The 14,310-nt window shown below is 54.0% G+C and overlaps 4 non-coding genes across 4 annotated transcripts; all 4 read right to left on the bottom strand.

The window, feature by feature from the left end:
- Positions 1-1,990: 1,990 nt before the first annotated feature.
- LOC138558902 (5S ribosomal RNA) lies at positions 1,991-2,109 on the bottom strand. Its single transcript, XR_011299020.1, has one exon. It is a non-coding gene; the product is annotated as a 5S ribosomal RNA (ribosomal RNA).
- A 3,120-nt stretch (positions 2,110-5,229) lies between these two features.
- LOC138558901 (5S ribosomal RNA) lies at positions 5,230-5,348 on the bottom strand. Its single transcript, XR_011299019.1, has one exon. It is a non-coding gene; the product is annotated as a 5S ribosomal RNA (ribosomal RNA).
- Positions 5,349-9,464: 4,116 nt separating this feature from the next.
- On the bottom strand, positions 9,465-9,583 carry LOC138558900 (5S ribosomal RNA). The gene has a single exon (XR_011299018.1). It is a non-coding gene; the product is annotated as a 5S ribosomal RNA (ribosomal RNA).
- Positions 9,584-12,703: 3,120 nt separating this feature from the next.
- LOC138558899 (5S ribosomal RNA) lies at positions 12,704-12,822 on the bottom strand. The gene has a single exon (XR_011299017.1). It is a non-coding gene; the product is annotated as a 5S ribosomal RNA (ribosomal RNA).
- Between the last annotated feature and the right edge of the window lie 1,488 nt (positions 12,823-14,310).

Genomic DNA, 14,310 nt, shown 5'->3' with positions numbered 1-14,310 from the left:
CAGAAGGCTGACTCTCTACCCCACTGCTGCCCCAAGTTGGTTTGGCAAAAGTTTGCAAAGAAGATGCCTGTAAATTTAACTCACGCCACACTAGCACTCACCCAGGCGTCAGTTCCTTACAAAAATAGAAAGCACCTCTAAAAAAAGAAGAAATAAACACACACACAATTTTCCTGCTGCGGTCTCCTCGACTCTTTGGAAGGCAGAGGGCGATGTTGGTTGAGGCCTTACCTTCTCAGGCTGGCGGCCTACAAGTCCAGGAAAGAAGCAGGCCCAGTAACAGCAACTGAGGCCCCCAGCCCAGCCACGCCTAGGCAGGCATCAGCGGAAGGCTGACTCTCTACCCCAGTGCTGCCCCAAGTTGGTTTGGCAAAAGTTTGCAAAGAAGCTGCCCGTAAATTTACCTCAAGCCACACTAGCACTCACCCAGGCGTCGGTTCCTTACAAAAATAGAAAGCATCTCTAAAAAAAGAAGAAATACACACACACAATTTTCCTGCTGGGGACACCTCGACTCTTTGGAAGGCAGAGGGCGATGTTGGTTGAGGCCCTTACCTTCTCGGGCTGGTGGCCTACAAGTCCAGGAAAGAAGCAGGCCCAGTAACAGCAGCTGAGGCCCCCAGACCAGCCCAGCCCAGGCAGGCATCAGCAGAAGGCTGACTCTCTACCCCACTGCTGCTCCAAGTTGGTTTGGCAAAAGTTTGCAAAGAAGATGCCTGTAAATTTAGCTCACGCCACACTAGCACTCACCCAGGCGTCGTTTCCTTACAAAAATAGAAAGCATCTCTAAAAAAGAAGAAATAAACACACACACAATTTTCCTGCTGGGGACTCCTCGACTCTTTGGAAGGCAGAGGGCGATGTTGGTTGAGGCCCTTACTTTCTCCGGCTGGTGGCCTACAAGTCCAGGAAAGAAGCAGGCCCAGTAACAGCAGCTGAGGCCCCCAGCCCAGCCACGCCTAGGCAGGCATCAGCAGAAGGCTGACTCTCTACCCCACTGCTGCCCCAAGTTGGTTTGGCAAAAGTTTGCAAAGAAGCTGCCCGTGAATTTACCTCAAGCCACACTAGCACTCACCCAAGCGTCAGTTCCTTACAAAAATAGAAAGAATCTCTAAAAAAGAAGAAATAAACACACACACAATTTTCCTGCTTCTATCCCCTCGACTCCTTGGAAGGCGGAGGGCAACCTTCGCCGCTGGTGGCCTTCACATGCAGGAAAGAAGCACACCCAGGAACAGCAGCTGAGGCTCCCAGCCCAGGCAGGCTTCAGCTGAAGGCCGACTTGGGAAGCACTGAGGCCAGACCCTGGGCTCCTGGGTCCCTCGGTTGAAGGCTCGAGGCCAGACCCCTTGGCTCCTGTGTCCCTTGGCTGAAGGCTCGACCAGTGCTCGACCAGGCTCGATCAGGCGAGATATTAGGTAGCATGGGGCCCAGCTGGGACTTCTAGGAAGCTTAGGGTGACGGCCGCTTCTGCCCCATCATCCAGAGGCCTGGCTATGGAGAGGCATGATGTGGCCTCCCTCCCTTCCTGCCTCTTGTAGGCACTTCTCCCCCGTGAGCACTTCCCGCTCCAGGTGTCCCCTTGTCTCCCAGGGTGCACTCTTCCTCTAGAGCCCACATATGCAGATGAGGCCCATCCACTTGCCTCCCCTAGCTGTAGGGGGCCTTGCGCGTCCACTGGAGAGAAAACGGGGAGACGCTGGAGGTGCTTTGCCAGGGACACGAGTGGCCCTTTCTGGCTGCATCCACCCACCCGAGGCGGCAAGCTGCTGCCCTGGCTTCAGTCTCCTGCTGCTGCTGCTGCTGCTCCAAGTTAGTTTGGCGACAACGTGTCCGCCTCTGACGGGGCTCTGCATTGGAGCGAGGGCTGCTGTCTGCCCCTGTGCCTTTTTCACGCGCCGTGTTTGTTAAAATTAAAAGCGGAATGGAGGAAAAATGTAGTTCAAGACGGAGAAGACGAACTCCGCCTATCGGGCACAGAGTAGCAAAATGCCTACAGCACCTGGTATTCCCAGGCGGTCTCCCATCCAAGTACTAACCAGGCCCGACCCTGCTTAGCTTCCGAGATCGGACGAGATCGGGCGCATTCAGGGTGGTATGGCCGTAGGCGAAGAGTGCGCCGATTCCGAGCCTCTTGTGCTGTGTCGGCTCCTCCGACGTCCACTGCCCTCTTGCAAGGCTGAACGCTGTCCTCTGCAGTGTGCTTCTGCCCTTCTTTTTGCCTCAAGCTCAGGAGCCACAGCTGCCAGCTTGGAAAAGCAACGAGCAGCTCCATGCACCCACTTTTGAAATACCCACTTGCCTACTCATGTTTGCAAAGAAAGTGTCTGTAAATTCAGGCCAAGCCACACTTGCACTCACTCACCCAAGCATCCGTTCCTTACAAAACTTTAAAAAAAAACTCGGAAAGAAAGATGGAAATAAACACACACACAATTTTCCTGCTGGGGGCTCCTCGACGCTTTGGAAGGCAGAGGGTGATGTTGGTTGAGGCCCTTACCATATCGGGCTGGTGACCTACAAGTCCAGGAAAGAAGCAGGCCCAGTAACAGCAGCTGAGGCCCCCAGCCCAGCCCAGCCCAGGCAGGCATCAGCTTAAGGCTGACTCTCTACCCCACTGCTGCCCCAAGTTGGTTTGGCAAAAGTTTGCAAAGAAGCTGCCCGTGAATTTACCTCAAGCCACACTAGCACTCACCCAGGCGTCAGTTCCTTACAAAAATAGAAAGCACCTCTAAAAAAAGAAGAAATAAACACACACACAATTTTCCTGCTGCGGTCTCCTCGACTCTTTGGAAGGCAGAGGGCGATGTTGGTTGAGGCCTTACCTTCTCAGGCTGGCGGCCTACAAGTCCAGGAAAGAAGCAGGCCCAGTAACAGCAACTGAGGCCCCCAGCCCAGCCACGCCTAGGCAGGCATCAGCGGAAGGCTGACTCTCTACCCCAGTGCTGCCCCAAGTTGTTTTGGCAAAAGTTTGCAAAGAAGCTGCCCGTAAATTTACCTCAAGCCACACTAGCACTCACCCAGGCGTCGGTTCCTTACAAAAATAGAAAGCATCTCTAAAAAAGAAGAAATAAACACACACACAATTTTCCTGCTGGGGACTCCTCGACTCTTTGGAAGGCAGAGGGCGATGTTGGTTGAGGCCCTTACTTTCTCCGGCTGGTGGCCTACAAGTCCAGGAAAGAAGCAGGCCCAGTAACAGCAGCTGAGGCCCCCAGCCCAGCCACGCCTAGGCAGGCATCAGCAGAAGGCTGACTCTCTACCCCACTGCTGCCCCAAGTTGGTTTGGCAAAAGTTTGCAAAGAAGATGCCTGTAAATTTAACTCACGCCACACTAGCACTCACCCAGGCGTCAGTTCCTTACAAAAATAGAAAGCACCTCTAAAAAAAGAAGAAATAAACACACACACAATTTTCCTGCTGCGGTCTCCTCGACTCTTTGGAAGGCAGAGGGCGATGTTGGTTGAGGCCTTACCTTCTCAGGCTGGCGGCCTACAAGTCCAGGAAAGAAGCAGGCCCAGTAACAGCAACTGAGGCCCCCAGCCCAGCCACGCCTAGGCAGGCATCAGCGGAAGGCTGACTCTCTACCCCAGTGCTGCCCCAAGTTGGTTTGGCAAAAGTTTGCAAAGAAGCTGCCCGTAAATTTACCTCAAGCCACACTAGCACTCACCCAGGCGTCGGTTCCTTACAAAAATAGAAAGCATCTCTAAAAAAAGAAGAAATACACACACACAATTTTCCTGCTGGGGACACCTCGACTCTTTGGAAGGCAGAGGGCGATGTTGGTTGAGGCCCTTACCTTCTCGGGCTGGTGGCCTACAAGTCCAGGAAAGAAGCAGGCCCAGTAACAGCAGCTGAGGCCCCCAGACCAGCCCAGCCCAGGCAGGCATCAGCAGAAGGCTGACTCTCTACCCCACTGCTGCTCCAAGTTGGTTTGGCAAAAGTTTGCAAAGAAGATGCCTGTAAATTTAGCTCACGCCACACTAGCACTCACCCAGGCGTCGTTTCCTTACAAAAATAGAAAGCATCTCTAAAAAAGAAGAAATAAACACACACACAATTTTCCTGCTGGGGACTCCTCGACTCTTTGGAAGGCAGAGGGCGATGTTGGTTGAGGCCCTTACTTTCTCCGGCTGGTGGCCTACAAGTCCAGGAAAGAAGCAGGCCCAGTAACAGCAGCTGAGGCCCCCAGCCCAGCCACGCCTAGGCAGGCATCAGCAGAAGGCTGACTCTCTACCCCACTGCTGCCCCAAGTTGGTTTGGCAAAAGTTTGCAAAGAAGCTGCCCGTGAATTTACCTCAAGCCACACTAGCACTCATCCAGGCGTCAGTTCCTTGCAAAAATAGAAAGCACCTCTAAAAAAAGAAGAAATAAACACACACACAATTTTCCTGCTGCGGTCTCCTCGACTCCTTAGAAGGCGGAGGGCAACCTTCGCCGCTGGTGGCCTTCACATGCAGGAAAGAAGCACACCCAGGAACAGCAGCTGAGGCTCCCAGCCCAGGCAGGCTTCAGCTGAAGGCCGACTTGGGAAGCACTGAGGCCAGACCCTGGGCTCCTGGGTCCCTCGGCTGAAGGCTCGAGGCCAGACCCCTTGGCTCCTGTGTCCCTTGGCTGAAGGCTCGACCAGTGCTCGACCAGGCTCGATCAGGCGAGATATTAGGTAGCATGGGGCCCAGCTGGGACTTCTAGGAAGCTTAGGGTGACGGCCGCTTCTGCCCCATCATCCAGAGGCCTGGCTATGGAGAGGCATGATGTGGCCTCCCTCCCTTCCTGCCTCTTGTAGGCACTTCTCCCCCGTGAGCACTTCCCGCTCCAGGTGTCCCCTTGTCTCCCAGGGTGCACTCTTCCTCTAGAGCCCACATATGCAGATGAGGCCCATCCACTTGCCTCCCCTAGCTGTAGGGGGCCTTGCGCGTCCACTGGAGAGAAAACGGGGAGACGCTGGAGGTGCTTTGCCAGGGACACGAGTGGCCCTTTCTGGCTGCATCCACCCACCCGAGGCGGCAAGCTGCTGCCCTGGCTTCAGTCTCCTGCTGCTGCTGCTCCAAGTTAGTTTGGCGACAACGTGTCCGCCTCTGACGGGGCTCTGCATTGGAGCGAGGGCTGCTGTCTGCCCCTGTGCCTTTTTCACGCGCCGTGTTTGTTAAAATTAAAAGCGGAATGGAGGAAAAATGTAGTTCAAGACGGAGAAGACGAACTCCGCCTATCGGGCACAGAGTAGCAAAATGCCTACAGCACCTGGTATTCCCAGGCGGTCTCCCATCCAAGTACTAACCAGGCCCGACCCTGCTTAGCTTCCGAGATCGGACGAGATCGGGCGCATTCAGGGTGGTATGGCCGTAGGCGAAGAGTGCGCCGATTCCGAGCCTCTTGTGCTGTGTCGGCTCCTCCGACGTCCACTGCCCTCTTGCAAGGCTGAACGCTGTCCTCTGCAGTGTGCTTCTGCCCTTCTTTTTGCCTCAAGCTCAGGAGCCACAGCTGCCAGCTTGGAAAAGCAACGAGCAGCTCCATGCACCCACTTTTGAAATACCCACTTGCCTACTCATGTTTGCAAAGAAAGTGTCTGTAAATTCAGGCCAAGCCACACTTGCACTCACTCACCCAAGCATCCGTTCCTTACAAAACTTTAAAAAAAAACTCGGAAAGAAAGATGGAAATAAACACACACACAATTTTCCTGCTGGGGGCTCCTCGACGCTTTGGAAGGCAGAGGGTGATGTTGGTTGAGGCCCTTACCATATCGGGCTGGTGACCTACAAGTCCAGGAAAGAAGCAGGCCCAGTAACAGCAGCTGAGGCCCCCAGCCCAGCCCAGCCCAGGCAGGCATCAGCTTAAGGCTGACTCTCTACCCCACTGCTGCCCCAAGTTGGTTTGGCAAAAGTTTGCAAAGAAGCTGCCCGTGAATTTACCTCAAGCCACACTAGCACTCACCCAGGCGTCAGTTCCTTACAAAAATAGAAAGCACCTCTAAAAAAAGAAGAAATAAACACACACACAATTTTCCTGCTGCGGTCTCCTCGACTCTTTGGAAGGCAGAGGGCGATGTTGGTTGAGGCCTTACCTTCTCAGGCTGGCGGCCTACAAGTCCAGGAAAGAAGCAGGCCCAGTAACAGCAACTGAGGCCCCCAGCCCAGCCACGCCTAGGCAGGCATCAGCGGAAGGCTGACTCTCTACCCCAGTGCTGCCCCAAGTTGTTTTGGCAAAAGTTTGCAAAGAAGCTGCCCGTAAATTTACCTCAAGCCACACTAGCACTCACCCAGGCGTCGGTTCCTTACAAAAATAGAAAGCATCTCTAAAAAAGAAGAAATAAACACACACACAATTTTCCTGCTGGGGACTCCTCGACTCTTTGGAAGGCAGAGGGCGATGTTGGTTGAGGCCCTTACTTTCTCCGGCTGGTGGCCTACAAGTCCAGGAAAGAAGCAGGCCCAGTAACAGCAGCTGAGGCCCCCAGCCCAGCCACGCCTAGGCAGGCATCAGCAGAAGGCTGACTCTCTACCCCACTGCTGCCCCAAGTTGGTTTGGCAAAAGTTTGCAAAGAAGATGCCTGTAAATTTAACTCACGCCACACTAGCACTCACCCAGGCGTCAGTTCCTTACAAAAATAGAAAGCACCTCTAAAAAAAGAAGAAATAAACACACACACAATTTTCCTGCTGCGGTCTCCTCGACTCTTTGGAAGGCAGAGGGCGATGTTGGTTGAGGCCTTACCTTCTCAGGCTGGCGGCCTACAAGTCCAGGAAAGAAGCAGGCCCAGTAACAGCAACTGAGGCCCCCAGCCCAGCCACGCCTAGGCAGGCATCAGCGGAAGGCTGACTCTCTACCCCAGTGCTGCCCCAAGTTGGTTTGGCAAAAGTTTGCAAAGAAGCTGCCCGTGAATTTACCTCAAGCCACACTAGCACTCACCCAGGCGTCAGTTCCTTACAAAAATAGAAAGCACCTCTAAAAAAAGAAGAAATAAACACACACACAATTTTCCTGCTGCGGTCTCCTCGACTCTTTGGAAGGCAGAGGGCGATGTTGGTTGAGGCCTTACCTTCTCAGGCTGGCGGCCTACAAGTCCAGGAAAGAAGCAGGCCCAGTAACAGCAACTGAGGCCCCCAGCCCAGCCACGCCTAGGCAGGCATCAGCGGAAGGCTGACTCTCTACCCCAGTGCTGCCCCAAGTTGTTTTGGCAAAAGTTTGCAAAGAAGCTGCCCGTAAATTTACCTCAAGCCACATTTACCTCAAGCCACACTAGCACTCACCCAGGCGTCGGTTCCTTACAAAAATAGAAAGCATCTCTAAAAAAGAAGAAATAAACACACACACAATTTTCCTGCTGGGGACTCCTCGACTCTTTGGAAGGCAGAGGGCGATGTTGGTTGAGGCCCTTACTTTCTCCGGCTGGTGGCCTACAAGTCCAGGAAAGAAGCAGGCCCAGTAACAGCAGCTGAGGCCCCCAGCCCAGCCACGCCTAGGCAGGCATCAGCAGAAGGCTGACTCTCTACCCCACTGCTGCCCCAAGTTGGTTTGGCAAAAGTTTGCAAAGAAGATGCCTGTAAATTTAACTCACGCCACACTAGCACTCACCCAGGCGTCAGTTCCTTACAAAAATAGAAAGCACCTCTAAAAAAAGAAGAAATAAACACACACACAATTTTCCTGCTGCGGTCTCCTCGACTCTTTGGAAGGCAGAGGGCGATGTTGGTTGAGGCCTTACCTTCTCAGGCTGGCGGCCTACAAGTCCAGGAAAGAAGCAGGCCCAGTAACAGCAACTGAGGCCCCCAGCCCAGCCACGCCTAGGCAGGCATCAGCGGAAGGCTGACTCTCTACCCCAGTGCTGCCCCAAGTTGGTTTGGCAAAAGTTTGCAAAGAAGCTGCCCGTAAATTTACCTCAAGCCACACTAGCACTCACCCAGGCGTCGGTTCCTTACAAAAATAGAAAGCATCTCTAAAAAAAGAAGAAATACACACACACAATTTTCCTGCTGGGGACACCTCGACTCTTTGGAAGGCAGAGGGCGATGTTGGTTGAGGCCCTTACCTTCTCGGGCTGGTGGCCTACAAGTCCAGGAAAGAAGCAGGCCCAGTAACAGCAGCTGAGGCCCCCAGACCAGCCCAGCCCAGGCAGGCATCAGCAGAAGGCTGACTCTCTACCCCACTGCTGCTCCAAGTTGGTTTGGCAAAAGTTTGCAAAGAAGATGCCTGTAAATTTAGCTCACGCCACACTAGCACTCACCCAGGCGTCGTTTCCTTACAAAAATAGAAAGCATCTCTAAAAAAGAAGAAATAAACACACACACAATTTTCCTGCTGGGGACTCCTCGACTCTTTGGAAGGCAGAGGGCGATGTTGGTTGAGGCCCTTACTTTCTCCGGCTGGTGGCCTACAAGTCCAGGAAAGAAGCAGGCCCAGTAACAGCAGCTGAGGCCCCCAGCCCAGCCACGCCTAGGCAGGCATCAGCAGAAGGCTGACTCTCTACCCCACTGCTGCCCCAAGTTGGTTTGGCAAAAGTTTGCAAAGAAGCTGCCCGTGAATTTACCTCAAGCCACACTAGCACTCACCCAAGCGTCAGTTCCTTACAAAAATAGAAAGAATCTCTAAAAAAGAAGAAATAAACACACACACAATTTTCCTGCTTCTATCCCCTCGACTCCTTGGAAGGCGGAGGGCAACCTTCGCCGCTGGTGGCCTTCACATGCAGGAAAGAAGCACACCCAGGAACAGCAGCTGAGGCTCCCAGCCCAGGCAGGCTTCAGCTGAAGGCCGACTTGGGAAGCACTGAGGCCAGACCCTGGGCTCCTGGGTCCCTCGGTTGAAGGCTCGAGGCCAGACCCCTTGGCTCCTGTGTCCCTTGGCTGAAGGCTCGACCAGTGCTCGACCAGGCTCGATCAGGCGAGATATTAGGTAGCATGGGGCCCAGCTGGGACTTCTAGGAAGCTTAGGGTGACGGCCGCTTCTGCCCCATCATCCAGAGGCCTGGCTATGGAGAGGCATGATGTGGCCTCCCTCCCTTCCTGCCTCTTGTAGGCACTTCTCCCCCGTGAGCACTTCCCGCTCCAGGTGTCCCCTTGTCTCCCAGGGTGCACTCTTCCTCTAGAGCCCACATATGCAGATGAGGCCCATCCACTTGCCTCCCCTAGCTGTAGGGGGCCTTGCGCGTCCACTGGAGAGAAAACGGGGAGACGCTGGAGGTGCTTTGCCAGGGACACGAGTGGCCCTTTCTGGCTGCATCCACCCACCCGAGGCTGCAAGCTGCTGCCCTGGCTTCAGTCTCCTGCTGCTGCTGCTGCTGCTCCAAGTTAGTTTGGCGACAACGTGTCCGCCTCTGACGGGGCTCTGCATTGGAGCGAGGGCTGCTGTCTGCCCCTGTGCCTTTTTCACGCGCCGTGTTTGTTAAAATTAAAAGCGGAATGGAGGAAAAATGTAGTTCAAGACGGAGAAGACGAACTCCGCCTATCGGGCACAGAGTAGCAAAATGCCTACAGCACCTGGTATTCCCAGGCGGTCTCCCATCCAAGTACTAACCAGGCCCGACCCTGCTTAGCTTCCGAGATCGGACGAGATCGGGCGCATTCAGGGTGGTATGGCCGTAGGCGAAGAGTGCGCCGATTCCGAGCCTCTTGTGCTGTGTCGGCTCCTCCGACGTCCACTGCCCTCTTGCAAGGCTGAACGCTGTCCTCTGCAGTGTGCTTCTGCCCTTCTTTTTGCCTCAAGCTCAGGAGCCACAGCTGCCAGCTTGGAAAAGCAACGAGCAGCTCCATGCACCCACTTTTGAAATACCCACTTGCCTACTCATGTTTGCAAAGAAAGTGTCTGTAAATTCAGGCCAAGCCACACTTGCACTCACTCACCCAAGCATCCGTTCCTTACAAAACTTTAAAAAAAAACTCGGAAAGAAAGATGGAAATAAACACACACACAATTTTCCTGCTGGGGGCTCCTCGACGCTTTGGAAGGCAGAGGGTGATGTTGGTTGAGGCCCTTACCATATCGGGCTGGTGACCTACAAGTCCAGGAAAGAAGCAGGCCCAGTAACAGCAGCTGAGGCCCCCAGCCCAGCCCAGCCCAGGCAGGCATCAGCTTAAGGCTGACTCTCTACCCCACTGCTGCCCCAAGTTGGTTTGGCAAAAGTTTGCAAAGAAGCTGCCCGTGAATTTACCTCAAGCCACACTAGCACTCACCCAGGCGTCAGTTCCTTACAAAAATAGAAAGCACCTCTAAAAAAAGAAGAAATAAACACACACACAATTTTCCTGCTGCGGTCTCCTCGACTCTTTGGAAGGCAGAGGGCGATGTTGGTTGAGGCCTTACCTTCTCAGGCTGGCGGCCTACAAGTCCAGGAAAGAAGCAGGCCCAGTAACAGCAACTGAGGCCCCCAGCCCAGCCACGCCTAGGCAGGCATCAGCGGAAGGCTGACTCTCTACCCCAGTGCTGCCCCAAGTTGTTTTGGCAAAAGTTTGCAAAGAAGCTGCCCGTAAATTTACCTCAAGCCACACTAGCACTCACCCAGGCGTCGGTTCCTTACAAAAATAGAAAGCATCTCTAAAAAAGAAGAAATAAACACACACACAATTTTCCTGCTGGGGACTCCTCGACTCTTTGGAAGGCAGAGGGCGATGTTGGTTGAGGCCCTTACTTTCTCCGGCTGGTGGCCTACAAGTCCAGGAAAGAAGCAGGCCCAGTAACAGCAGCTGAGGCCCCCAGCCCAGCCACGCCTAGGCAGGCATCAGCAGAAGGCTGACTCTCTACCCCACTGCTGCCCCAAGTTGGTTTGGCAAAAGTTTGCAAAGAAGATGCCTGTAAATTTAACTCACGCCACACTAGCACTCACCCAGGCGTCAGTTCCTTACAAAAATAGAAAGCACCTCTAAAAAAAGAAGAAATAAACACACACACAATTTTCCTGCTGCGGTCTCCTCGACTCTTTGGAAGGCAGAGGGCGATGTTGGTTGAGGCCTTACCTTCTCAGGCTGGCGGCCTACAAGTCCAGGAAAGAAGCAGGCCCAGTAACAGCAACTGAGGCCCCCAGCCCAGCCACGCCTAGGCAGGCATCAGCGGAAGGCTGACTCTCTACCCCAGTGCTGCCCCAAGTTGGTTTGGCAAAAGTTTGCAAAGAAGCTGCCCGTAAATTTACCTCAAGCCACACTAGCACTCACCCAGGCGTCGGTTCCTTACAAAAATAGAAAGCATCTCTAAAAAAAGAAGAAATACACACACACAATTTTCCTGCTGGGGACACCTCGACTCTTTGGAAGGCAGAGGGCGATGTTGGTTGAGGCCCTTACCTTCTCGGGCTGGTGGCCTACAAGTCCAGGAAAGAAGCAGGCCCAGTAACAGCAGCTGAGGCCCCCAGACCAGCCCAGCCCAGGCAGGCATCAGCAGAAGGCTGACTCTCTACCCCACTGCTGCTCCAAGTTGGTTTGGCAAAAGTTTGCAAAGAAGATGCCTGTAAATTTAGCTCACGCCACACTAGCACTCACCCAGGCGTCGTTTCCTTACAAAAATAGAAAGCATCTCTAAAAAAGAAGAAATAAACACACACACAATTTTCCTGCTGGGGACTCCTCGACTCTTTGGAAGGCAGAGGGCGATGTTGGTTGAGGCCCTTACTTTCTCCGGCTGGTGGCCTACAAGTCCAGGAAAGAAGCAGGCCCAGTAACAGCAGCTGAGGCCCCCAGCCCAGCCACGCCTAGGCAGGCATCAGCAGAAGGCTGACTCTCTACCCCACTGCTGCCCCAAGTTGGTTTGGCAAAAGTTTGCAAAGAAGCTGCCCGTGAATTTACCTCAAGCCACACTAGCACTCATCCAGGCGTCAGTTCCTTGCAAAAATAGAAAGCACCTCTAAAAAAAGAAGAAATAAACACACACACAATTTTCCTGCTGCGGTCTCCTCGACTCCTTAGAAGGCGGAGGGCAACCTTCGCCGCTGGTGGCCTTCACATGCAGGAAAGAAGCACACCCAGGAACAGCAGCTGAGGCTCCCAGCCCAGGCAGGCTTCAGCTGAAGGCCGACTTGGGAAGCACTGAGGCCAGACCCTGGGCTCCTGGGTCCCTCGGCTGAAGGCTCGAGGCCAGACCCCTTGGCTCCTGTGTCCCTTGGCTGAAGGCTCGACCAGTGCTCGACCAGGCTCGATCAGGCGAGATATTAGGTAGCATGGGGCCCAGCTGGGACTTCTAGGAAGCTTAGGGTGACGGCCGCTTCTGCCCCATCATCCAGAGGCCTGGCTATGGAGAGGCATGATGTGGCCTCCCTCCCTTCCTGCCTCTTGTAGGCACTTCTCCCCCGTGAGCACTTCCCGCTCCAGGTGTCCCCTTGTCTCCCAGGGTGCACTCTTCCTCTAGAGCCCACATATGCAGATGAGGCCCATCCACTTGCCTCCCCTAGCTGTAGGGGGCCTTGCGCGTCCACTGGAGAGAAAACGGGGAGACGCTGGAGGTGCTTTGCCAGGGACACGAGTGGCCCTTTCTGGCTGCATCCACCCACCCGAGGCGGCAAGCTGCTGCCCTGGCTTCAGTCTCCTGCTGCTGCTGCTCCAAGTTAGTTTGGCGACAACGTGTCCGCCTCTGACGGGGCTCTGCATTGGAGCGAGGGCTGCTGTCTGCCCCTGTGCCTTTTTCACGCGCCGTGTTTGTTAAAATTAAAAGCGGAATGGAGGAAAAATGTAGTTCAAGACGGAGAAGACGAACGCCGCCTATCGGGCACAGAGTAGCAAAATGCCTACAGCACCTGGTATTCCCAGGCGGTCTCCCATCCAAGTACTAACCAGGCCCGACCCTGCTTAGCTTCCGAGATCGGACGAGATCGGGCGCATTCAGGGTGGTATGGCCGTAGGCGAAGAGTGCGCAGATTCCGAGCCTCTTGTGCTGTGTCGGCTCCTCCGACGTCCACTGCCCTCTTGCAAGGCTGAACGCTGTCCTCTGCAGTGTGCTTCTGCCCTTCTTTTTGCCTCAAGCTCAGGAGCCACAGCTGCCAGCTTGGAAAAGCAACGAGCAGCTCCATGCACCCACTTTTGAAATACCCACTTGCCTACTCATGTTTGCAAAGAAAGTGTCTGTAAATTCAGGCCAAGCCACACTTGCACTCACTCACCCAAGCATCCGTTCCTTACAAAACTTTAAAAAAAAACTCGGAAAGAAAGATGGAAATAAACACACACACAATTTTCCTGCTGGGGGCTCCTCGACGCTTTGGAAGGCAGAGGGTGATGTTGGTTGAGGCCCTTACCATATCGGGCTGGTGGCCTACAAGTCCAGGAAAGAAGCAGGCCCAGTAACAGCAGCTGAGGCCCCCAGCCCAGCCCAGGCAGGCATCAGCTTAAGGCTGACTCTCTACCCCACTGCTGCCCCAAGTTGGTTTGGCAAAAGTTTGCAAAGAAGCTGCCCGTGAATTTACCTCAAGCCACACTAGCACTCACCCAGGCGTCAGTTCCTTACAAAAATAGAAAGCACCTCTAAAAAAAGAAGAAATAAACACACACACAATTTTCCTGCTGCGGTCTCCTCGACTCTTTGGAAGGCAGAGGGCGATGTTGGTTGAGGCCTTACCTTCTCAGGCTGGCGGCCTACAAGTCCAGGAAAGAAGCAGGCCCAGTAACAGCAACTGAGGCCCCCAGCCCAGCCACGCCTAGGCAGGCATCAGCGGAAGGCTGACTCTCTACCCCAGTGCTGCCCCAAGTTGTTTTGGCAAAAGTTTGCAAAGAAGCTGCCCGTAAATTTACCTCAAGCCACATTTACCTCAAGCCACACTAGCACTCACCCAGGCGTCGGTTCCTTACAAAAATAGAAAGCATCTCTAAAAAAGAAGAAATAAACACACACACAATTTTCCTGCTGGGGACTCCTCGACTCTTTGGAAGGCAGAGGGCGATGTTGGTTGAGGCCCTTACTTTCTCCGGCTGGTGGCCTACAAGTCCAGGAAAGAAGCAGGCCCAGTAACAGCAGCTGAGGCCCCCAGCCCAGCCACGCCTAGGCAGGCATCAGCAGAAGGCTGACTCTCTACCCCACTGCTGCCCCAAGTTGGTTTGGCAAAAGTTTGCAAAGAAGATGCCTGTAAATTTAACTCACGCCACACTAGCACTCACCCAGGCGTCAGTTCCTTACAAAAATAGAAAGCACCTCTAAAAAAAGAAGAAATAAACACACACACAATTTTCCTGCTGCGGTCTCCTCGACTCTTTGGAAGGCAGAGGGCGATGTTGGTTGAGGCCTTACCTTCTCAGGCTGGCGGCCTACAAGTCCAGGAAAGAAGCAGGCCCAGTAACAGCAACTGAGGCCCCCAGCCCAGCCACGCCTAGGCAGGCATCAGCGGAAGGCTGACTCTCT

Source organism: Ambystoma mexicanum, unplaced genomic scaffold, assembly GCF_040938575.1.
Source record: "Ambystoma mexicanum isolate Mex_15411 unplaced genomic scaffold, UKY_AmexF1_1 Mex_scaf34, whole genome shotgun sequence".
In the NCBI taxonomy this organism is placed as follows: Eukaryota; Metazoa; Chordata; class Amphibia; order Caudata; family Ambystomatidae; genus Ambystoma; species Ambystoma mexicanum.
The sequence above is the reverse complement of the archived record's forward strand: the minus strand, read 5'-3'. Positions and strand labels throughout refer to the sequence as shown.